The sequence below is a fragment of the Mus caroli genome, unplaced genomic scaffold, assembly GCF_978045245.1.
Source record: "Mus caroli unplaced genomic scaffold, Mus_caroli_1 scaffold_2, whole genome shotgun sequence".
Classification (NCBI taxonomy): domain Eukaryota; kingdom Metazoa; phylum Chordata; class Mammalia; order Rodentia; family Muridae; genus Mus; species Mus caroli.
In genome coordinates this window covers 102,339,727-102,365,181 of record NW_028227257.1, presented here as the reverse complement: position 1 = coordinate 102,365,181, position 25,455 = coordinate 102,339,727, and positions in this window count along the sequence as shown.

The window sequence follows — 25,455 nt, the reverse complement described above, 5'->3', positions numbered from 1 at the left end:
TCAGCATGCCAATTTTGTCTTGCTTAGTAGACATACCTTTATTAAATATTTCCTAAAATTCTGAGTTAATGTTAATGATCTGCAGTTACTAACAGAAAACACCACATTGCTTTCTAATTTTTATCTGGGAGCACGAGAAATAAACTGCCTTGCTTATTTGTCACAGACAATATTTGAACAATACCTGGGAGGCTGTAAGGCTTCATTATATAACTGTTTTTTTTTTTCTGATTATTCCCAGGTTTGGTAGGATAAACATTATTTAAGTTTTTGAAAATAATAGTTACCTACCATACAGAATCAAGCTTACAGATAGTCTTTTTCTGTTTTTTTTTTTTTAAGAATTATATTTAATATATATGAGTACATTGTTGCTGTCTTCAGACACACCAGAAGAGGGCATCGGATCCCATTACAGATGGTTGTGAGCCTCCTGTGGTTGCTGGGAATTGAACTCCAGATCTCTGGAAGAGCTGTCAGTGCTCTTAGCCACTGAGCCATCTCTCCAGCCCATTTTTTCTTTTTTCAAGACAGGGTTTCCTCAGTGTAGCCCTGGCTGTCCTGGAACTTACCTTGTAGACCAGGCTGGCCTCGAACTCACAGAAATTCCCTTGCCTCTGCCTCCTGAGTGCTGGGATTAAGTGCTGATGACAGTTTGCTGGGGACAGCTAGGGCAGGCTGACCTTTCTCTACCTAGCAATACTGTTCTTCATTTGGAATTTATTATGGGAATATCCTCTAGGATTTGGACTTTTACACTTTAAATGAGATTCCCCCCCGCCCCCGATCCCCCACTAGCCAGGGCTGGTGAGTAGATGACAGTCTTTGGATTAGGGATGCACCCAGGAGTCTTCTTGCAAGGAAGGGATCCTGGGGCTAAGGTGGTGTTCGTACATTCCTGGTGCTACTCTCCATGATTGATGTCTTTTGTGTCAGGAGGTCAGCAGGTCCACAGCCTCTCCGTATCTGTCATCCTCTCACGATGAGGTATGGCCACATTCAGTGTTATTACTCCAGTTTCAGTTTCTGACACTGCTCAAAGAAAAGAAACAAGTGTACTGGGACCTGGAAAAGAACTTATTCTGGTATTCTTAAGATGACAGCACCACCATCATTTTCCAAGTTGTGTATGGGGATAAACTCTAGGTAAATACCAGGAAATCACCAGGATTATGTCAAGCTGGGTTCCTTCTTCTCTGTATAGAAGGCATTTGGATGATAAAAGATGGCTTTTCTGGGGGTTGGATTCGTATACAAATGTGAATTAGTATTTTACAATTAAGTAATCCTCGGTGCATATCTTAGGTTATAAGCTCCTTAAGGTCAAGGGATCCTGGCTCTCTTCCTTCCCAGTCCCAGTCAAGGCCTCTCTGTACATATTTGCTGAATAGTGAGCTCCAGAGAGTTACTCTTACGGTGATGGATGCCTGAATTAATCAAGTGGTTCTGGCTTGTTTTCTATACAAAGAGTTTATAAAATATGCTATGAAAAGGTTGTTGCTCCCATGTCAGTCTTTTTAGTCACATCAATAGACAGCACAGCATCATTATTTTCAATGTGAAATCCCCACCAGAAATCTCTGGAAATAATACATTCCTTGCAGGCTGTCATGACGATTAAATTAGGTAATTCACACTTTGGGGCACATTGCTGGAACATAATAATGTTAGTTTCCCTTTCTCCTTTCAAACATGACAACTTAAGAAAAAATATAGTGCTATCTACAAGATGAGAATAAGGTAATAAAACTCAAAGTGGCTTTTGAGGTTTATTCAAATTGATTATGCTTGCCTGGATATACTTCTGGTTTTTTTTTGTTGTTGTTGTTGTTTTGATGTAGATCAGATCAAGCTAAGAATCAATTCTGAGAAGTTTTTCAATTAATTTTGGCACCAGCAGAGTTCATCTGCTCATTATGTTATTACTGTCTTGTTTCTGGTTTTTAGTTTAGTCTATAAGCCTGGAAAGAGCCTGTTGGTCTGATTTAATAGGCCCTCTGAGAAGTAGTAGACTAGTGTGGATTTCAGAGAAGTGTGCAGTGAACGGTTTGCTCATTATCACTGTCCCATGTTGCACTTAAAAAATGAAGACAGCGATATCTGTGTAAATATTTAAGATAGTTAGAATTATGTTGAATATCCTTGGGTATGTGTAGGATTGTAAGAAGACTTAAGTAGCAACCAAATAAAATTTGTTCAGTCTTTAGATCTACATATCATGCCCATTTATCTGCATAAGTAGGAAATGCTATATAAGCTTAGTTGCAGATTTTTTTTCTATCATTATTGCTGAGCTCCTAAAAGAACATCATTAGTCCTTAGAATGTAGGGTCATTGAGAATGCTTTCTGGGCGCTCCTGATTGGTATGTGCATCTGATAACAAGAACCAGATTAAGAAGGAAAGCTACTCAGTTTTAGTGAAGTTTGCCCTCCAGTATTTACAGTTGTCAAAAAGACAGTTATATTGTGGGAGTAAAAGGACAAAGTTATTTCATGAATAAGAACTATAAAGTCAGCTGGAATGATATTGCTCTTTCATAAATAAAGAGTATTGGCCGGGCGGTGGTGGCGCACGCCTTTAATCCCAGCACTTGGGAGGCAGAGGCAGGCGGATTTCTGAGTTCGAGGCCAGCCTGGTCTACAGAGTGAGTTCCAGGACAGCCAGGGCTATACAGAGAAACCCTGTCTCGAAAAACCAAAAAAAAAAAAAAAAAAAAAAAGAGTATTAAATACTAAAGATTTTAAATTTTTCATTAGAAAACTACTCCTGGGGGGCAATTTGAAGCCACAAGGATTTAGTTCATCTCTGATAGTTTGTAGAAGATTTGAGACTTAGCTATGGTCTAAATTATTATTTTTTTATGTTTGAAAATAATGTTGTTTTCAAATAAGCCTCTGACAACATCTTTGACCAGAATAGAAATACAGGACAAATAAATTGACTTCACATTAAAAAAAAAAACCTCAAAGGACTTGAGATACAATTGAAAAATGCATTGCAGGAAGGCAGTATCTTCTTCGTTTTATAGACACTTCTGGACTGAAATTCTGCTTGGAACAACTAATTTAAATTCTTACCATGAACAAGGAATAGTATAAGTTAATTCTGAGTTAATATCCTAATGAGGCTATGGTTGTGTTATCTCACAATTTGGCATTGATTTTAGGTAATTGTAGCACAGAGGCCAGGCATCATGGGAAGATGGTCATGCAGCAAGTGATTTCTGTTTAGTGATTTCTCAAAGCTCCCATGTTTTAAGTTTCAGCCGAAAGATGAGGCCAGTGAAGGTAACTATGAACTATAACTGTGGGAGGCTCATTTACTGTCTGGACCTGACTGAGCTGCTACCTTTTGACCTTTGGATGTTGATACCTTCCCTTCCAAATTTAATTTGGGGCCTGGAGGGATCACATGTTGTCAGGAGCCATAATGGGACAAGCTAATAACTAGCAGGTGATCATCCTGAAGTGGCCTGCTTCGGATTATTATATAATCTGCGACAGGTGAGCCCCCGTTAAACAAGGCTGTAAGTGACTCATTTTAGGATTCTTGCTATTAATATGCTTTTCCTGTTATTATTAAACATATATAACAATCACTAAGTAGTAACATACCTCTTTGGAGCAGATCTCCACAGATCCACGAAGATGTACTATCTTGTAGTGATGCTATATAGACAAATAGATGACTTAAGTCTTAATGATGATCCTATAAGAATTCCTAAAATTATATCTGTGATTATTAAGTTCTTTTATAATGGGACTGCTATTAGGTCCTTTTCTGATAGTCAAAGCTGAAATGAGAACTCTGTCAGTCTTGCAAGTGTCACCAGTTAGCTCTTAGCTGCTAACCAGACTTTCTCCTACTCAGAGCACATTCCAAGAGGTTGTAAAACAATTAACCAAAGGTCATAAGGAGGGAACTAATGCTTTATTATGAGTGCTAAGAGAAAAGATAAAATATTGACTGGATTTATCAATACAAAACTTCCCTTATAACTTAGTTATGGTTTTAAACCTTCAGTGAACCTGTGGAGCTGAGACAAGTGATGGGTGTTTAGCTAGATAATTACTCCTAATGGATATGCATGCAAACATTCTCTGTTGTAAACTTCTATTTCAATTTATGATTTGATTTTCAGTGTGAACTCTTGATGAACTTTTTAACATGTGATCACGCATTCTGAATGATGTTTAAGGGCTGAGGACAAAGAGAAGAGTCAGATTTGAGGGACTGAGGTGAGAGGAGCGGAGGTGAGAAGAACTGAGCTGAGGAGAAGTTTTAAGACAGAACACTTTTTAGATTAGAAGGAGAATGCAGAGTGGAATAACTTAGAAATTGTAGGTAACATAAAATACTAAGAGAGCAAAGTTCAGAACGCAGAGGGAAAGAGGAAAAAAGATGTCACAGAGCAGAAGGAGCCGGCAGGCTTCTCTTTACCATGGGACAGAACAGGTCCCATGATAAGGACAAGGCAGGTTTAGTTTTATTAAAAGAAACAAAGCTTTTTTTCTTTCAAACATGGGTTTAATTCACTTAGCATTAAAAGGGTAGAAGCCTTTTCTTTCTCTATGTAATAAAGATTGGAGCAGCTAGAACTGACCCCAACCAGTTCTGAGGCTGAAGCAGGTTTATTTTTCCCTAGTATGCTTTTATACCATTTTAATGCATGGTCGTAATAAGTTCAGTTCTAGGTTATGGAACAAGCAAGGTAATAAACACAAATAGTCAAGGAACAAACAAGACAATAAACAAAGTCCAGTGATCATTGTTTCTAAGGGCTTACTTATCAAGCTATCTGAGCCTACTTTCCTGTCCTAGCCCAAAGTCATATTCTTACCTGAAGCCTACTTCTTTGTTCTAGGCTAAAATCAGATTCCTGTCTGATCTTACTTCCCTGTCCTGGCCCAATGTCAATTTCCTGCCAAGCGGGCCCCCAAAAGCTCTCCATGCAAAACTCTGAATTTAATGCCAGATCTCTGTAAGTTTGAGGTCAGCATGGCTTACACAGTGAGTTCCAGAACAGCCATGGCTACATAGTAAGACTCTGTCTCAACCATCCAAACCAACACATGAACAACAACAACAAAAAAATTAATTTAAACACCCGTGTTTTCCTGCATGTCTTTGAGAAACAAGCAGATATGGATAGAAGGTATCTAAAAATAGACTTTGCATCAAACTGATAGTGCTTTCTCAATGTTTTCCTAGATTATAAAATGAAATAGTCTTCCATAGTTTTCAGTCAAGTTCCCTTCCTTTGGAGGTGGTAGAAGCTGGGTTAGAGTGTAGAGGATCTTGAGACCCCCTCCCCCCTCAAACCATGCAGTTTCCCCAGCCCGAGGGCAATAGTTGTGGAATATTAGAACATGCATCTTGAATTGTAGTCTAGACCTGGCCCTGCAGGGAGCGGTGGACCCTGCTTGCAGATGTTGCCCGGGCTCTGGACTTAGTCTTTTGGAGTATAATTTTGGCTCCATCTCAGCCCTCGCTGTTTATCTAATTGCGTTTTAGGGCTACAGCCTATCTAGGTGTAAATGATGAGCTAACTGTGACTTAATGTGTCTGGCAAAGGGAGAATGCCGTGGCTATCAGTAACACTCGTTTCCCCGAGGAGGTTAGTCTACTTTGCCCTCTGACTTTGTCTCATTTCTGTTATTGGTAGGCTTGACTTATGCTGCTGCTCTGCCTTCTGTATTTACTCTTTCAGCCTTAGAGCGGGTATCCCCACTGACCCCTGAATTGACCCCTGAATAAGAAGTCATTAGCGCCATCATATAAAGAGCTATGGAGTTATATATCTATTGCATCTGCACTTTTAAACTGAAGTTCCTCTAAGTCAGTACTGTAAGCATGGAGTGGGGAGTACTTTGGAAAGGACTCCTGCTGTCTGTTTCCAAGGAGACAACGATTTTCTTTACTTGACATTTCCCAAATGGACCCTATTAGGGTGGTGAAGTAACACTTAGTCTTGTTTCTCTCACACCCACTAATTGCTGCTGTTGTTACAACAGCAACTTGTTCTCTGACCTGCTTATAACACCAAGACAGCTTGGGTAACCAGAGCCAGAACCATGTATTTGTTTTGTTTTGTTTTCCCATTCTGGTTGGCAACAATACATCCCTCCAGCTGTTTTACCCGGTGACCTTGTTTGGGGAATTATTTGAGTGTTTTCGGAGGTGTAATGCCATGATCCCCCCACCCCAGTGGTTGTGAGCTGGTCTTGACATGGATGCCAAGTCACTGAAATCCAGACCTGAGAAGGGATGCTGCATCGCTTTATCCCAGCATATTGAGGGCTTAGGGTAGAGGAATTTCGAAAAGAAATACTGCCCCCTTGTGGTATGATATTATATTCTAGTCAATCAGGTGAAGCAAGTTTGGAAATTCACAATCTTCCTTAAATAGAGTGAATTTTGCTTAAACTGACACAAAATGATGCTGAGTGTATACAGTAGTTTACATGCTAATTAGTAACAACAGGAAAGGGGACAGAATGACTATTTTATACAGCCATACAGGGAATAACATATATGTTGCATTTTTAAAAAGCTTTATATTGGCAAAATTCCTTTGGGTCTTTGCTTTAATATTCTCACATAATTCCATCAGGAAAAATCCCATCCATAATAGTTGATTTTATAGAGTGCTTTTCATATGAAAGAAAATGTCTTCACATGGGACCTTATTTGCTCTTCATACCAACTGAGGCAAAGTGTGGCTGTTCTTTGTAGTTTAAAGAAAACAACAACAACAACAACAACATTAGGAAAGTTTAGTAACTGATCCAAATGAATATAATTAGAAAGCCTGAGCTGACACAGTGGTGGCACACACCTCTGATCCCAGGACTTGAGAGGCAGAGGCACGTGGATCTCTGTGAGTTCAAGGCCAGCCTGGTCTACAGAGCAAGTTCTAGGGCAGCCAAAGGTACACAGAGAAAACCTAACCAAACCAAACACAACCAATCAACCAACCAAACAAACAACCAACTTAACCAACTGACTAAGGCCTGATTAGACATCTAAATATTAGAAGGGTGTGTCTAAATACAGCGCAGCACTTCTGGTCTTAGGGTGAAGAGCTTCTATTTGGGAAGACACAGGGAGCACAGAGATGCTCACATTGCAGAACTGGGGCTACCAAGTCACTTATCAATCAAACTAATGAAGACATCTTCAGTGTGGTAACTCCAGATGCCACACAGATTTCTTTGTCTAGTGGAACAACATTAGATTGTTCACGCCATTTGGTGTGTACAATTTGTGCCCTCAGCAGGTGTAGTGCAATAGTGCCAAGCTAAGGGCATATTTGCAGAAATCATTTGAGTTTAAAAAATAAGTTAGAAGCTGGGCATGGTGGTATATGCCTTTAATCTCAGCACTCAGGAAGCAGAGGCAAAGGATCAAGGCCAACCTGGTCTACAGAGTGAGTTCCAGAACAGCTCACAAAGAAATCCTGTCGTGGAAAAAGAAATAAAAAACAATTCAGAGAGAACTACATCTACACATTATGCAGAAATGATAAATTGATCTAGTATTATATCACTCAAGCATTTTATTTCTTGTATGCTTGTTTTACTGGAATAAACTCCCAGAATTAAAATATTAAACAATATAGGAAAAAGATTAAAAAGTAAGTTTTACTCAAATCTCATTCTCCTCACCCATAATAATAACTTTGACTGTGGTGTATATTTTCCAGTCAATTTTCTATCTATTTATACATATTTGCATACATATGAACAAATATATCATTTTCTGAGAAAATATGTAAGATCTACTTATTCTTTTCTGCTTTTCCCCACTGATAATACACTAGCTATTTTACACACAGTATACCTTGACCATCAGTACAACCCTTTTATGAATATATGCATATGTGAACATGTGTATGTTTGCATATATGAATATATGTATATATGTATATATGTGTATACCCATATGTGTATTTAATGGAATTTTCTTATTAAAATGTATTTTATAGTTTGCAGAAATCATTTGAGTTTAAGAAATAATTTAGAAGCCAGGCATGGTGGTGTACATGTCTTTAATCTCAGCACTCAGGAGGCAGAGGCATTGCATCATATATTGTATCATTATTATATATATGCATATGTCATACATCATATATACATTATATGTGTGTATATATATATACACATTTATTGCACTAATATGTGTCTGCACATCTGTGGGTATGCAGATATATTTGGACATGTGAGTGTGGAGGCTGATGTTGAGATGGACTGCTCTTTACCTCATTTATTGAGGCCATCTCAAATGAACCAAAGCTTACTGCCATAGCTCATATAATTTGCCAGTTTGCACAGGGAGATGCTTATTTCTGCCTTCTCAGCACTAGATTTGCCCACGGAGTGCCCCACACACACCTGGGATTTACATGGAGGTTGGAGATCTGAACTCTGACCCTCATATTGTCAAGGGAATCATTTTATCCACAGAATCATCTTCCAAGGCCCATGGATGGATAGACTGGATAATGTTTGTTTTTTTTTATTTGTTTATTTTGTTTTGAGAAAGGGTTTGTTTGGCTTACAATCCCACATTGCAGTCCATCATTGTGGGAAAGTCAAGACAGGAACTTGAAGCAGAAACTTCCACAGTCAGAGGAAAGCTGAGAATTAATATGCACATGCATACTTAGCATTCCGTTCTTACTCTCCACTCATTCTTACATACTCCAGGACCCAAACCCAGAGACATCTGTGACGAGCTTGGTCTTCCACATAAATTAATCAAGATACCCCCACCCCCCAAGACATGTCTGCAGGTCAACCTGATCTAGAAGGTTCCTCACTGAAACTAGACTCTAGATCGTGTCAAGTTGACCATTGAAGCTAATCACAAAGGGACTTAGGCTTCGACCCAACCACATGAGGCTGACCTGACTATGGCTGCTAATTGAGTGCTAAAGTTTCCATCAGAAGGAATCAGCATTGAGTCCCTGATTTGACACTATTCCCCAGCAGGGCCAACCAGGGTCTTTGTGACAGACTGACTAAACTGGACCACTTCTGCTGTGGAAAGGGCAGAGCCTTTTCCTTTCTAGACTAATCATTCTTTTATGAATATTTTTTTAATTTTGAAAATTTCATACATTTATACAGTATTTACTGATCATGAGTATGGGTACTTCTGAAACCTTTAGTCTATAGATGATCTATTTTTCTCTAGTCTAAGACTTTAAACATTGTAGAATCTTAGAGGGAATCATAAACTCAGGAATGTGGCAGCCCAAATACCTCAGGCTTATCTACTTTTATATTTTCTCATCTTTTGTACCTTTAACGCTGTCCCCATGATTTTTGGTCTCCACAGCTAATGGCCATTACTATGTAAGAGTTCTTGGAATTGAACTTGACTTGCTTTCGGCTGCTCTGGCTTAAACAGTAGTACCTCTAAAAGCATAGCTATTGCATGAAACACACACATATTCACACACCTTTATATTTGCATATTATCTTTTCTTCTTTTGTGTATCACTAAGGTCATATCACAGTAGGTTATGAATATTGTTCTTATTTCAATAAGCCCCGACCTAAAGCGCAGGCTTTGCTAGTCTTGCTCTGTGATGTGATGCGGGTTTGAATACCCAAACCTTCAATCTCTTCATTTCCCATTCTGCTTTTTGTTCCAGGTCGCACTTAGACTTTTCCTTACAATTTAGTGTCCTGTGCTGCGCTTGCCACCTGACAGGAACCCAATGAACAATTATTAAGTTATGAACATGATGCTTTTCAAATATATGTTGAGGCATCGGATTACATTAAATTGGCCTTTCCAATCTTATCTATATTTTAGCCAACTTGGAAAGATATAGCAGGGATTCACAATTCTACCACATACACTGTATGTTCACTTTGTCTTAAAAACAGTAAAATGGAAAAGAAAAATCACCCGTGTTACTGTTTATATTTCTGAGACTATTGAGACTCAAGGATAACAAACATTTACCAGCGACTGCAGAGTGCATTTGTCTGATTTCTTGCTGGTCTGTGCGACCAACACTCTCTGCTGAGATCTCTGGTCCAGGCAGTTCAAGCGAGGGGGAAGTGCAATTGCTGCAGCTGCTCTGGTGCTGTTGCTGTCCTGCTGCACTGAGCTGGTGGAGGGCTCAGCTAGCAAGCAGAGGTGCAGGGGAGCTTCTAGCAGTGAAAGTTTCCGGAGAGCGTTCTTTCCCCAGGAAGTGTTACAGCTCTTACAGGACAGACAGATGCTCTTAGGCGATGGAGTAATTCTCACATATCTTTATTCCTTCTGGATAGGATTGTATATATAGTTTTGGGATGGGTTGGGGTCTGACAGCTGGTGTGGTGTTTCCTGTTGACTTTGTCTGAGATGTTAAGGGTGCCTCATCTACATGTGGTGGGGTTTGGGGGAACTGCCCCTATGTGGCTGATAGTCACAATTCTCTTTGGTGGGGTTGGGGAGGCTGTGACCACGTGACAGGGGCCTAGAGTTTGGAGCAGGTGAAGCTCCTTCTGCCCCTTTGAGTTCAGGGGCTCCAACCTTACCAGGTTTCCTCTTATGGTCCACTGCCTCACAATTCTTGATTCTGAACTCAGGTAACTTGACTACTAAGTCAGTCGTGCAATGCTTGAGAATATTTCCTTACCGTTAATACCACTGACTGTTGTCCACTTCCTTCCCCACTCTATTTCCCTGTCAGGTACAACCCTATGTATACATATACTCAACTTTACAATAGCACTCAGTCTCTGGACATTGTTTGTTTGTAATTATGTAATATAAGTTAAAATCAGTAATGATATAAGCTGTAACGTATTTTTCCAACCTAAAGCAATAATACACTTTAATTTTTGCAGCTTAATAGGAAGGTCACATATTTTGGACTCATCGTGTATATTATAAAAACACAGTGTACTTTTGTCTATGTGGTTTGGACTATGGTGGGCAAGTTTGGATTTCATAATCAAGCAAGGGCTGCATTAAGAGCACCAAAAATATTTCATTGCTGTTGTATTCCAAAGCTAATTTACAGAGGCAGGCGTATCTGGCAAAAGATGTAAGGTCTGATTGAAAGGAATCAGAGCAGAGCAGTGTGTTCTGGGTAATACTGTGTAATCTGATAAGCCGTTTCCAGCCTTCCTCCCCAGCACAGTGGACAGCATTCCTGCTCTTCCAGGCATAGATGTGCTGGGGTTTAGTCTAATGCCCAGGACAAATTCAGACCTGAACTTTAGCACAGAGTTATTTGTTTGTTTATTTGTTTATTATTATTATTATTTTGAAACAAGAAGCAACGTCCGTGTTAACACCTGCATGTACTTCCCTCCTCTCCTCTCAGTGATTAACCTGATATTCTTTCAGGTTTTCCATGGGACTTCGATTGTGGGGGTAGTGCTCCAGGTGAATTACAGCTTAAGGCTTTTCTCAAAAAAAAAAAAAAAAAAAAAAAAAAAGAATACTCACGTTTCTGAAAGCGAGAATTGAGTATTCTCTTCTGCGAGACAGAAGTTTGTTCTTCAAAATCAGCTCTGTCTACAATGCATTTCCTGCTTCTGTGGTGGGCCCATTTATGGCTTTTCCTATCTTATCATATTCCCCCATACATTTAGTGTGCTTGTACACATACCATTTATTCCTCGGTCTCCCCTCCCACCTCTCCTTTACTCTCCTCTACTCCCTCCTTGGTTGTTCTGTTGGGCCTAGGCCTTTGCTTCACGTCCCTCCTGGCCTGGAGCAGCAAGCAATTCACTGCTCATACCAGGACACCATTGGTCATATGCATATTTATGTGCATAAGCTTTCTTTCTCTGAAGCCCCTTTCTCATTGTACCGTTTTACACAGCTCTCAGGGATGGTGACCAGTTCTGGACACTCTATATTTCCAGCAGCCCTTGGTGTTGCTAGTCATTTTCTTCATCGCTGTCTCGAGAGTAAGCACTGTTCTCTTACAGTGGCTTCATCTGTGTCCCCCAAGCATCTCCTTGGCCTTTGCAAAGTCTTCCTTAGGTGATCACATTTCGTAAGTTTGTATATTGTATTGTTTGTCGCATGTGTCTCAAATATTTACTAGGAATCTAATGGGTTATTCTATTCTTTTTTATTAAATCATCCATTGATGAACATATCTTCTATTTTGAAATATTCTTTTGTTTTAAGGACTATATTTTCTTTTTTTTTAAATTTTTAATATTTTTATTACATATTTTCCTCAATTACATTTCCAATGCTATCCCAAAAGTCCCCCATAGCGCCCCCCACTTCCCTACCCACCCATTCCCATTCTTTTGGCCCTGGCATTCCCCTATATTGGGGCATATAAAGTTTGCAAGTCCAATGGGCCTCTCTTTCCATTGATGGCCGACTAGGTCATCTTTCGATATATATGCAGCTAGAGACAAGAGCTCCGGGGTACTGGTTAGTTCATCATGTTGTTCCAACAATAGGGTTGCAGATCCCTTTAGCTCCTTGGGTACTTTCTCTAGCTTCTCCATAGGGAGCCCTGTGATACATCCAATAGCTGACTGTGAACATCCACTCCTGTGTTTGCTAGGCCCCGGCATCGTCTCACAAGAGACAGCTATATTTGGGTCCTTTCAGCAAAATCTTGCTAGTGTATGCAATGGTGTCAGCGTTTAGAAGCTGATTATGGGATGGATCCCTGGATACGGCAGTCTCTAAATGGTCCATCGCTTCATCACAGCTACGAACTTTGTCTCTGTAACTCCTTCCCTGGGTGTTTTGTTCTCAATTCTAAGAAGGGGCACAGTGTCCACACTTTGGTCTTCATTCTTCTTGAGTTTCATGCGTTTAGCAAATTGTATCTTATATCTTGGGTATCCTAACTTTTGGGCTAATATCCACTTATCAGTGAATACATATTGTGTGAGTTCTTTTGTGATTGTGTTACTTCACTCAAGATGATGCCCTCCAGGTCCATCCATTTGGCTAGGAATTTCATCAATTCATTCTTTTTAATAGCTGAGTAGTACTCCATTGTGTAAATGTACCATAATTTCTGTATCCATTCCTCTGTTGAGGGACATCTGGGTTCTTTCCAGCTTCTGGCTATTATAAATAGGGCTGCTATGAACATAGTGGAACATGTGTCCTTTTTACCGGTTGGGACATCTTCTGGATATATGCCCAGGAGAGCTATTGCTGGTACCTCCGGTAGTACTATGTCCAATTTTCTGAGGAACCGCAAGACTGATTTCCAGAGTGGTTGTACAAGCTTGCAATCCCACCAACAATGGAGGAGTGTTCCTCTTTCTCCACATCCTCGCCAGCATCTGCTGTCACCTGAATTTTTGATCTTAGTCATTCTGTTTAGATCATTAACCTGATCTTGATTCCAATTTGGTACCTGGTATCTGTCTAGGAACTTCTCCATTTCATCCAGGTTCTCCAGTTTTGTTGAGTATAGCCTTTGGTAGAAGGATCTGATGGTGTTTTGGATGTCTTCAGGATCTGTTGTTATGTCTCCTTTTTCATTTCTGATTTTGTTAATTAGGATGCTTTCCCTGTGCCCTCTAGTGAGTCTGGCTAAGGGTTTATCTATCTTGTTGATTTTCTCAAAGAACCAGCTCCTTGATTGGTTGATTCTTTGAATAGTTCTTGTTTCCACTTGGTTGATTTTGCCCCTGAGTTTGATTATTTCCTGCCGTCTACTCCTCTTGGGTGAATTTGCTTCCTTTTGTTCTAGTGCTTTTAGGTATGTTGTCAAGCTGCTAATGTGTGCTCTCTCTAGTTTCCTTTTGGAGGCACTCAGAGCTATGAGTTTTCCTCTTAGAAATGCTTTCATTGCGTCCCATAAGTTTGGGTATGTTGTGGCTTCATTTTCATTGAACTCTAAAAAGTCCTTAATTTCTTTCTTTATTCCTTCCTTGACCAAGGTATCATTGAGAAGAGTGTTGTTCAGTTTCCACGTGAAGGTTGGCTTTCTATTATTTATTTTGCTATTGAAGATCAGCCTTAGTCCATGGTGATCTGATAGGATGCACGGGACAATTTCAATATTTTTGTATCTGTTGAGGCCTGTTTTGTGACCAATTATGTGGTCAATTTTGGAGAAGGTACCATGAGGTGCTGAGAAGAAGGTATATCCTTTTGTTTTAGGATAGAATGTTCTGTAGATATCTGCCAGATCCATTTGATTCATAATTTCTGTTAGTTTCACTGTGTCCCTGTTTAGTTTCTGTTTCCACGATCTGTCCATTGGTGAAAGTGGTGTGTTGAAGTCTCCCACTATTATTGTATGAGGTGCAATGTGTGCTTTGAGATTTACTAAAGTTTCTTTAATGAATGTGGCTGCCTTTGTATTTGGAGCATAGATATTCAGGATTGATAGTTCCTCTTGGAGGATTTTACCTTTGATGAGTATGAAGTGTCCCTCCCTGTCTTTTTTAATGACTTTGGGTTGGAAGTCAATCTTATCAGATATTAGAATGGCTACTCCAGCTTGTTTCTTCATACCATTTGCTTGGAAAATTGTTTTCCAGCCTTTCATTCTGAGGTAGTGTCTATCTTTTTCTCTGAGATGAGTTTCCTGTAAGCAGCAAAATGTTGGGTCTTGTTTGTGTAGCCAGTTTGTTAGTCTATGTCTTTTTATCGGGGAGTTGAGTCCATTGATATTAAGAGATATTAAGGAAAAGTAATTGTTGTTTCCTGTTATTTTTGTTGTTAAAGTTGGCATTCTGTTCTTGTGGCTGTCTTCTTTTAGGTTTGTTGAGGGATTACCTTCTTGTTGTTTCTAGTGTGTGGTTCCTGTCCTTGTATTGGTTTTTTTCTGTTATTATCCTTTGAAGGGCTGGATTCGTGGAGAGATAATGTGTGAATTTGGTTTTGTCGTGGAATACTTTGGTTTCTCCATCTATGTTAATTGAGAGTTTGGCTGGGTATAGTAGCCTGGGCTGGAATTTGTGTTCTTTTAGTGTCTGTATAACATTCGTCCAGGATCTTCTGGCTTTCATAGTCTCTGGTGAGAAATCTGGTGTAATTCTGATAGGCTTGCCTTTATATGTTACTTGGCCTTTTTCTCTTACTGCTTTTAGTATTCTATCTTTATTTAGAGCATTTGTTGTTCTGATTATTATGTGTCGGGAGGTATTTCTTTTCTGGTCCAGTCTATTTGGAGTTCTGTAGGCTTCTTGTATATTCATGGGCATCTCTTTCTTTAGGTTTGGGAAGTTTTCTTCTATAATTTTGTTGAAGATGTTTGCTGGTCCTTTGAGTTGAAAATCTTCATTCTCATCCACTCCTATTATCCGTAGGTTTGGTCTTCTCATTGTGTCCTGTATTTCTTGGATGCTTTGAGTTAGGATCTTTTTGCATTTTACATTTTCCTTGATTGTTGTGCCGATGTTCTCTATGGAATCTTCTGCACCTGAGATTCTCTCTTCCATCTCTTGTATTCTGTTGCTGATGCTGGTATCTATGGTTCCAGATTTCTTTCCTAGGGTTTCTATCTCCAGTGTTGCCTCATTTTGGGTTTTCTTTATTGTGTCTACTTCCCTTTTTAGGTCTAGTATGGTTTTGTTCATTTCCATCATCTGTTTGGATGTGTTTTCCTGTTTTTCATTAAGGACTTCTACCTGTTTGATTATGTTATCCTGTTTTTCTTTAAGGATTTGTAACTCTTTAGCAGTGTTCTCCTGCAATTCTTTAAGGTATTTTTGTGCTTCCTCTTTAATGTCTTCTACCTGTTTAGCAGTGTTCTCCTGTATTTCTTTAAGTGTGTTATTAAAGTCCTTCTTGAAGTTCTCTACCATCATCAGGAGATATGCTTTTAGATCCGTGTCTAGCTTTTCCGGTGTGTTGGGGTGTCCTGGACTGGGCGAAGTGGGAGTGCTGGGTTCTGATGATGGTGAGTGGTCTTGGTTTCTGTTAGTAAGATTATTACGTTTACCTTTCGCCATCTGGTAATCTCTGGGGTTAGTTGTTGTCGTTGTCACTGTTTAAAGATTGGAGCAGAAGCTGTGTTCCACTCACCAGCAGTCTCAAAATCCTGTGGCAGGGGTCGTGGGTAGCTGGCAGGTGTCAGCCGACCTTGCGCTCTAGCTACCCAGGTGCTGGTCCGGCCGGATGAGGCCTGTGGCCCTACTCAGGCCGGTTTCTGCTTCCCTAACTAATGCAGTCTCAGGTCCCGCGCGCAATTGGATTGGAGCAGAAGCTGTGTTCCACTCACCAGAAGTCTTAAGATCCTGTGGTGGGTGTTGTGGGTAGCTGGCGAGTGTCAGCCGACCCTGCGCCCTAGCTACCCCGGTGCTTTTCTCAAGGACTATATTTTCAATTATCAGTTTTTTAACCTTTCCAAAATTGTGGAGGGCATACGATATTTGGTTTAGAATGTTTGCTATTTCAGTTCTTATGTCTATGTATGTGAACCATATCAATTGGATTTTTATATATGGTATAGGTTAGAGGGCATGGTTCTAGTAGTGTGTATTGGTGCCTTACTGTGGCTTAAGTTTGCATTCCTATGATGGGAGCATATTTCATGTGTGGACTGGCCTTTTTTTTTTTTTTTCCTTTTTGGCAGCATTGAATGGTAAGGAACAGTTTGTATTTTTAAATGAGAAGAAGCTGGTGGCCTCTATTTATCTTTTCTTTCCACCGGAGTTTTAGCTCTCTGCCCTCCTTAGCAGATGGTGAGGATGATACTGCCAAACACGAAGTAAGAAAGTCATCTTATGTTGGCACAGAATTCATAAAGGTTGTGGTGGCAAGTCAACCTCAGTGCATAGCCTCTCTTCTGATTAGAAGATGACTTCCAATTGTATCCTTGGGCAATGGGATCCTAGGACAGCAGGCATGAAATGCCCCAACCTGGGGCATACCACTGCGGAGTTCAGAGTGAACTCCGTTAAAATACATCCTATGAATACCCAGAATCCACACAAAAAGATGCAGAATGTACTCTTTTTCTTTTTCTTTTTTCTTTTTGGCTTTTCGAGACAGGGTTTCTCTGTGTAGCCCTGGCTGTCCTGGAACTAACTCTGTAGACCAGGGTGGCCTCGAACTCAGAAATCTTCCTGCCTCTGCCTCCTGAGTGCTGGGATTAAAGGCATGCGCCACCATGCCCGGCCAAAATGTACTCTTATACTATGAAGATTGGTATTATTTTAAAAATGCAGTTTAAACAGTGTAAATAAAACCTGTAATGCTATTTTTTTCTTTTCACAGTGGTTTTCTGCCAATAATATTGGGTTCTAATGTATTCTTCTAATATTTGTTGCCTGCAGACTTTCATGAATATAAACACACAAAACAAAATTAAATTCAATGACATTTTATATTCCCCTACAAGAAATATTTCTTCAAATATATTTGTATCTAGTAAGGACCCAAAAGTGAGTATATCTGATATGTAAGGTTTACTGTTACTTTTTGTAAGGTAGGATTTCATTAATCTAGCACCACAAAACTCTGATAAGTAGTAAACTAATAGCATAGACCATTTGTGCAAGTGAAATTCTCGGCTGAGACAGAGTCACATCTGTAGGCATACATTTTTCCACCCTACTTTAATAAGCATTCAACTTCCCCTCTAGCCCAGGCCTGACCAGAGGTAGTGGAAAGGAAGTTATTAGGGCACTGGGGAAGTAGACCTGTTTAGAAATAATTCTTTGGGAGCAACTCCAATCTTCATTGTCAGGATGTAAGCACTTCAGTCCAGTAGCAAACACCACACATGAACCAGCAGCTGCAGTCCAGTCCACTTAGCAGTAACCAAACATGAACCAGCAAGGGCAGTTCAATCCAGAAGAGACCACAAGGCTCAGCAACTGGCCTGAAGCTGCAGAAGCAGCAAGAAACCCCTGCACTATCACGAGAAGTTCTTAGACTAAATAAATATTTAAAGATTCAAGGTATATAACTGTAAAATTATTTTCCCACTTTTGGCTATCTCTTTTGGTCTTGTTTATAATACTTTTGTTTAATCTAAATTCATGAAGACTTTCTTCTGAGATTTATAATTTACCTTTCAAATTTAAATCTAGACTTTATCTATCTAATATACTTTGGGGGTGCTTTGTAAGATAGACACCAAGATTCATTTCATTTTTTTAAATATAAAGATTCCAAAACTGTCCTCTTGACATTATTCAAAAATATCCTTCTTTCCCTATCATCTTGTGACACATTGAAGGTTTGTGTGCTCCTAATCCTAGATTCTTTTCTGAGTACCTCTGTCTGTCTTCCACTGACTCTGTGTCGGCTTAACCAACATAATTTCAGATGTGTCTTGAAATCTGGCAATGTGAAATATTAAGCCTTTTCACATTTACCTGTGTTGAACTTTCTCTTTGGCATTTCTATATAAATTTGAGAGCCTTCTTGTCACTTTCTGTAATCACACTTGCTTTGATTTTTTTTTTTATTTTGATTGCATTGACTCTGGGAGTTTGTGAAAAGCTTGGAGATAATTGAATTATCATTGAATGCTATTGGTGATGTTAGGTATATGGGTAAGGAATTTTTGTGTACTTCTCCACTGTTGGTTCTTTTGAAAAATTTCTTCCTAACATTCTACAATTTTCCAAGAAAAACCTTCCACACAATTCCCTCAATTTAGCCTTGTGCCATTACAATAGCAACATTTTAATGCTCATTTCTTGTTATTATTTCTGTACAATACTGAAATTTAAAAATGAAAAATTATGGCTTTGTATTCTCCCAGGATTGTCAAATGAATTTGTTAGATTTTACAGTTGAAAACTTACTCCTTTTTTTTTTTTGTATTTTTGATAGTAGACAGTCACAACATTTGTTGTGTACCTCAAATAGTAATAAGTAACTTTCTTTCATTTCAATTTTTCTTTTTCTTTCCTACAACATTTCATGTAACATGCAGAATAAGAGGGAAAGAGCAACAGGGGGGGATAGGAACACTGTTCCTCACAGTGAATCTTAAAGAAGTGTTCAATACTTCATCTACAGGTAAGGTGTTTGCTATTAGGGTTTTTATAGCCATGTCAGCATTTTTACACACATACTGAACAGCTCCCAGGCTTCCTTTCCTTGATTCTGATACTGTGAGGAATCACACAGATGTTAAAATAGCATGTGCACTCGGAATAATCCCTAGCACAGTGAGAAGCATTATCCTTCCCTAGGCTGCATTTGTTAGGATTTGGCTGAGGGATTTTGCCTCCAAGCTCCAACCTCATGAGAGAGGTTAGCTGAGGATTTTCCTGTCTTATAATGCCCTTTTGATTTTGCTTTAAAACCACCTTGTAAAATGAGATGAGATGTTTCCTCTTTCTCTTACTTATGTGTAGAAGGTTTGTGTTGATGCTGGTGACTAAGCCTAGAGATGTCTTCATGTAGAGAATTTAAACACTATCATCACTAGGTTGAGCTTGTCTTGAAATTCATCTATTTCATCTAAGTTTCCAAATTTATTGACATGGGTTCTCCACAGAATTCCCTTACTTTTTACTGTATCTGTGAGGTCTGTGGTTGTATTCTGCTTTTTATTTCTATTTCTTAAGTCTTTTTAATACATTAAAGGAGACATCAGTTGGTTTAGAAGGAATGAATAAGAGTTCATCTTTGCATTTGGTAACTTTGCAATGCCTAAGACATCCAAGCTGAGTACAGGAAAATAATTGGACGTGTCACTGGGAATTTGGGAATCTGAGATGTTCATTAACAGGGTATCAGATTTTAAAACCATAAGGCCTGCCCCAAAAGAACTTGAGTTATGTAAGATGGTGATCTGGGCCACCATGCAGTTAAGAGAGAAGGGGAGAAAATAATAAAGAGGGCTAAGATGAGACAGCTGGTAAGGTGAGAGGAAAACCAGAGGTACTGTGTATGTAGGGAGTCACATAAGATAGCTATTCATGGAAGAGTATCAAATGTTGTCAGTAATGCCTGAGAATTGAGATCAGGGTTTGGAAATAGGAGTTTATTGTGACCTTGATAAAGATTATGACATAAAACTGTAGGCCAGTGCTAAATCTATATAATATAACAAATATAATAATATATGCTTAGGCATATCAGTCTCCATTTTTCTTTTCTTTTTTTTTTAGGATATGGTATAGCTTTTTTTTTAATTAGGTATTTATTTCATTTACATTTCCAATGCTATCCCAAAAGTCCCCCACACTTCCACTTCTTGGCCCTGGCATTCCCCTGTACTGAGGCATATAAAGTTTGCACGACTAATGGGCCTCTCTTTCCACTGATGGCCGACTAGGCCATCTTCTGATACATATGCAGCTAGAGACACGAGCTCCAGGGGGTACTGGTTAGTTCATATGGTTATTCCATCTATAGGGTTGCAGATCCTACAAAGTTTGGAGCTGAGATGTAAGGATGGATCATCTAGAGACTGCCATATCCGGGGATCCATCCCATAATCAGCTTCCAAACGCTGACACCATTGCATACACTAGCAAGATTTTGCTGAAAGGACCCAGATATAGCTGTCTCTTGTGAGACTATGCCGGGGCCTAACAAACACAGAAGGAGATGCTCACAGTCAGCTATTGGATGGATCACAGGGCCCCCAATGGAGGAACTAGAGACAGTCTCCATTTTTCATTGTTATTAAATAATGTATGTTTATTGTATAAACTTTTGGAATTAGAAAAAGTATTAAAAAAGAGTAAACAAACACTTGTAACTAAAGCACAACAACAACAGAAACAAGAGAACAACAAGAGAAATATTACCAGTTTGAAACATTCTAAACACACCAGTGTAGAACGTCAGTGGAGGTGGGGAAAATAGAAACTGATGTAGAGTGTCTGCAAGGCTGAGAGACTTGATGGATTTACTGAGATGATGAGAGAAGAAGAAGTATTTATGATGACTCAGGGGTGGGATTTGTGTGATTACTCATTGAGTTTCTCTTATATTCCCTTAACATTGTCCCAGGAATATGCTTATTCTGTGAAAAAATATAGTTTATTAATTAAAAACAAAGGTTTTATATAAGGCTGCCTTAAAGACAGGTTTATAGCAAAAAAGCTCTTCTAAAACATAACATTGGGAACTCCAAATGACATAGGAGCTGTGACTCTCCAGGAAGAGAGGAAACTGTTTTGAGATTGTTCTGTAGTGCTGTCATAATCTATATCAGTATAATAGTAATATTCTTAATATTATTATAATGATAAAATGATAATTTTTCTACCTAAAAACTACTTTCCACTGCACCTCCATTCCTAATTTACAGATGGAGAAATAGGCTCATAGAGAGTAAGGTAAATTGACCCATAACCTGTGAGTTATGTGAACTGGACTAAGTCATCACTCAGGAGACAGTCCTAGATCTTACCTCACAGAACTGTGGAAAATTAAATGAATTAACACTTAATTACCCAGATCTTAAGTACATATTAGTAATTTACCACATATTTGGCCACTGATTTATGAAATTAAAAGACTGACATCTAAGTTACTTTCTCAAGTTTAAAGGAGATTGTTAATCTACCACAGCCATTTGGAGAGCTATGTAGCCAATAAGATTTCAAAAGCATAGATTAGACTTGATTGGTTCTCAAAAGAAGAAGAAGGAGGAGGAGAAGAAAGAGGAGGAGGAGGGAGAAGAGGAGGAGGAAGAGAAGGAGAGGGAGAGGGAGAAGAAAGGAGGAGGAGTAGGACAAGAAGAAGGGGAAGGGGAAGGAAAAGGGGAAGAGGAAAAAGAAGAAGAAGAAGAAGAAGAGGAGGAGGAGGAGGATAAGAAGAAGAAGAAGAAGAAGAAGAAGAAGAAGAAGAAGAAGAAGAAGAAGAAGAAGAAGAGAAGGAGGAGGAGGAGGAGGAGAAGGAGAAAGAAGAAACCAAGACAAAGGACAAAGTTTGGTAGGTTAGGAAGGATGGTTGATTTTGGAGCAGTTGTAGTAAGGGGTGAAGATGATCAAAATATGTTCTACAAAATTCTTAAAGAACTAATAAAGAGAAGTCCCTGAAATTTAAAATATAAATAAATAAAAAAATAACATTGGGGATTTAAATTTTTTTGTTATAGGTGAAAATGGGGTCTCATTCATTCTTGGTGGTTGCACTGCCATAATATAATTTTTTCTTATTTTAATGCATATTTCACCTTACAAAATTATTTCTGTAAGTCACAGTGATACATGTCTGTAATACCAGCTTTAGGGAAGCAAAGGCAGGCTAGCACCATGAGTTTGAGGCCAGCCTGGGACACATAGAAAGATACTGTCTCAAAAGTAATTGTTGCTTAATTTAAATATATTTTGAATTCTTTTTGGGATAGAGTCTTGCTAAGATTAGTGTGGAACATGATGGTTATCTTGTCTTAGTCTCCAAAGAGCCAGGTCTCTAAGTAGATACCTTGACTAAACTTGTTTGAAGATTTTAAAAATGAAAAAGTCATTGGTTAATACATATGAAAACTAACCTACCCCACGATATTTTGTATTATTCCATAAATAAAACAAAATCGGTGATGTTTCTTTTGAAAAGATAATCTTACAATTGTACTTTTGGTTAAAATTCCATGTCCCAGGAAGAGGGAGATTGTGCAACGCTTTATTTACATGATTCTGTTTCTGTATTACCTCTTCTAGTACCTTTGGATCTTATGAAATTCTGTCGTGAGTTAAGTCTTATGTGAAGAGGGTGAAAGCCTTCTTCAAGCACTTGTGTGTTGTATGAGAATCTAGTGCAAGAAACGAGATTTACATTCTTACCCATGCCCTGATAACGAACCAGCTCTGTTTTTAGACAGAAAATTAGTTCACACCTCCAAGCCTTGCTTTATTTGATACTATGTCCCTCACTTGTGGAACTCTTCTGTAACTGTTGCCTCTATGTGGCCACAGACATCTTACTCCATGCTATCTTGAAAGCTCCAATAAAGTGGAGAGCAGTTCTGACTCACTTTCTTCTGTTGATTTTTTTGGGATTGGTTTGGTTGGTTTAGGAATAGGATGACTTGTTTCTCTAAGGACTTCAGAGTGAAACACTAAATTCTTTCTTGAACAAAATACCCCTGCCCCATTCTTCATCTGATCCACCACAGTGGGCTTTTCTTTCTCCTACGTGTGGATGCTGCAGTTGTAAGAAACATCCTCTATCAACGGCATTCTAAGTGAGGTTGTGTGGCAAGTATGGTTCTTTTAAGCAGAAAACTAACATCTTTGGTTGAATGTATCTCGCAAGGAAGACAGCAAAGGTATGAGACACATAAGACAGCCACAAGTTCATAATCTCTGTATAGGTAAAGAAAAACTGAGTGTGCACATAAAGACGACCAGATCATGACATGTGATGCAGACAGGAACTACTGTGATAGTTTTTGCATTGGGGCAATGGTGTAGTGTGGTAAGCTACCATGGCTAGGAAAAGCTTCCTAAGAGCTGTGAATATGTCTCGATAGGTTCAGTCATGTGACAGTAAATGCCAGGGTTTAAGGGTGAGGAAGTGGTGATGACCACGGGAACTTGTCTAAGGTATAGCTAAAAATATATTAGAAAAAAATTTTTGTACATGTCGGCATTTCCAAAGCTGTGAGAATAAGGTCCTATCCTAAACCAGATCTTTCTCAAAGAGAAATATTGTCACAAAAATGTTACAGTATTCCACAGTTCAATTATTTTTCCAGTATTCACTGATTCATTCTCCCACGGATGTAACACAGAAACCATCTGTTTCCCGTGAGAAAAGTGCTTAAGAATAGGTACAGAAAAAGTGTTATCAGTGGGGCCTATGACCTTCAGCCTTGGTCTGTGAGCTCTCTGATCTCATGGCATCAAATCTCTGATTCTTTTGATTCCAACAGGGAGGAATTCTGGCAGCATGGCTTGTGGCTTTGAAACATTGACTCTGGAGTTAGACTAAGTTTGAATCCTGACTTCATCAATCACTAGCCAAGTGATTTTGGACATTTTACTAACTGTTCTTATTTTATTTTTGACAATAAAGAATGAAAATGGCATTTACTTCATTATTCTTTGGGTGTTGAGTGAGGTAGTCTATAAGGAAATATATAGAAATACATTAGAAATGTTGATAATTTTTCACTTTTGTGTAGTCAACACTAGGAACAGTTTTGTTGCCTTAAATTTGATTCTAAAATCCCAAATGTGTATTTTATCTTTGTCTTTTTAAACAAGAGGTAATAACAAATTAATATATGCATTTCATTTTTTTTTTCAAAAATATTAGCTATCGGAAAACATCCTATCTTAAGTAAAAGCAAATTTAGGATAAGTTGTCCCTTATTTCCAATTTTTTAAAAATATAATTAAAACAATTATAAAATAGCAGTAACATGCAAGACACTTATTAATGACTTACTATGTGGCAGACATCAGGTAATAACTCATTTGTGAGCTTATACTCCATTAGCATGGAAACTATCCTTTAAGAAGCCTGAACAACCTGGCCACACCCTCATTGAAAGAAAAGAGTAGAATATGAAGTCCAACCTGGGTATTATGATTCCCGAGACCCTTAGCATTTGCTGTACTACCCAGCTGAGCTATGGGGACAGTGACAAGGTGTTCCTTATCAAACCACAGATTTGATAGAAGACCAGTCAAGACTGTCTGGTTTACTTTAGGCCAAATTGTGAGTGGTTTTAAATGCAAAGGAATTCTAAAACATCTATGTTGATCACTCTTAAAAAATATTAATCTGCTTATGTGTCGGGGGTATTATCACATTGAACACATATTCTACTGACTGCTGATTTATTTGTGTCAGGCAGATGGTCAGTAAAGCACTTGGCATAATGCCAAGGTCAGTAGCAAACAGTACACAGTATCAGTTGTGTTTATCTGACCTCATTTAAGAGACTTGTCAGACTAACCACCTTATTGTAGAAATTTTGCCTGGTCCTCATGCACTTTCCTCAAAATGCTAATGCAGTTCACCTGCTCACTGAATTCCCTGATGTGGTGTGCAATTACTGAGGATTAATTGTGCTTGCTCCCACACTCACCTGTCAATTATTTCTGTCATTTGCACTGTGCAATCTAAGTCCGCTGGTACACCATGGAAGTAGGTATTTCTATACAAAATTTGCTGACTGCTTTGAATATATTTGATAAAATCAAGTCATAAAAATTATGTTATTTCTGGGCAAGCTTATTTAAACTGTAAGAAATTCATCTAAATTCACCTAAAAGATGATTCTGTACTCAGATTTCTGTCTAAGGAGGTTTTCACCTGGCTTTCCTTTGTGAAAGGGAACGTTCATAAACGTGGCATTCATCTATATTTCCTTTAGAAAGAGAAAAAAAGAGGGTAGTTTCCATAATAAACATAAGCAGGTATAGGCAGCGTTGTTACCTGTTTCTTTTTCAAAACTTGTTATACTGTATTTTTAGAAGGGGGCCCCTTGTTTGGTTTCTATTTCCAAAAGTAGGAAATGAGAGGTGAAAATGTGTGCTTTTACTTACGATTGTGACTTTTTTGTGAAGTGCCCCAGTCTGTTACTGATGACACGAGACCCCTGTGGTTGATATGGACTTCT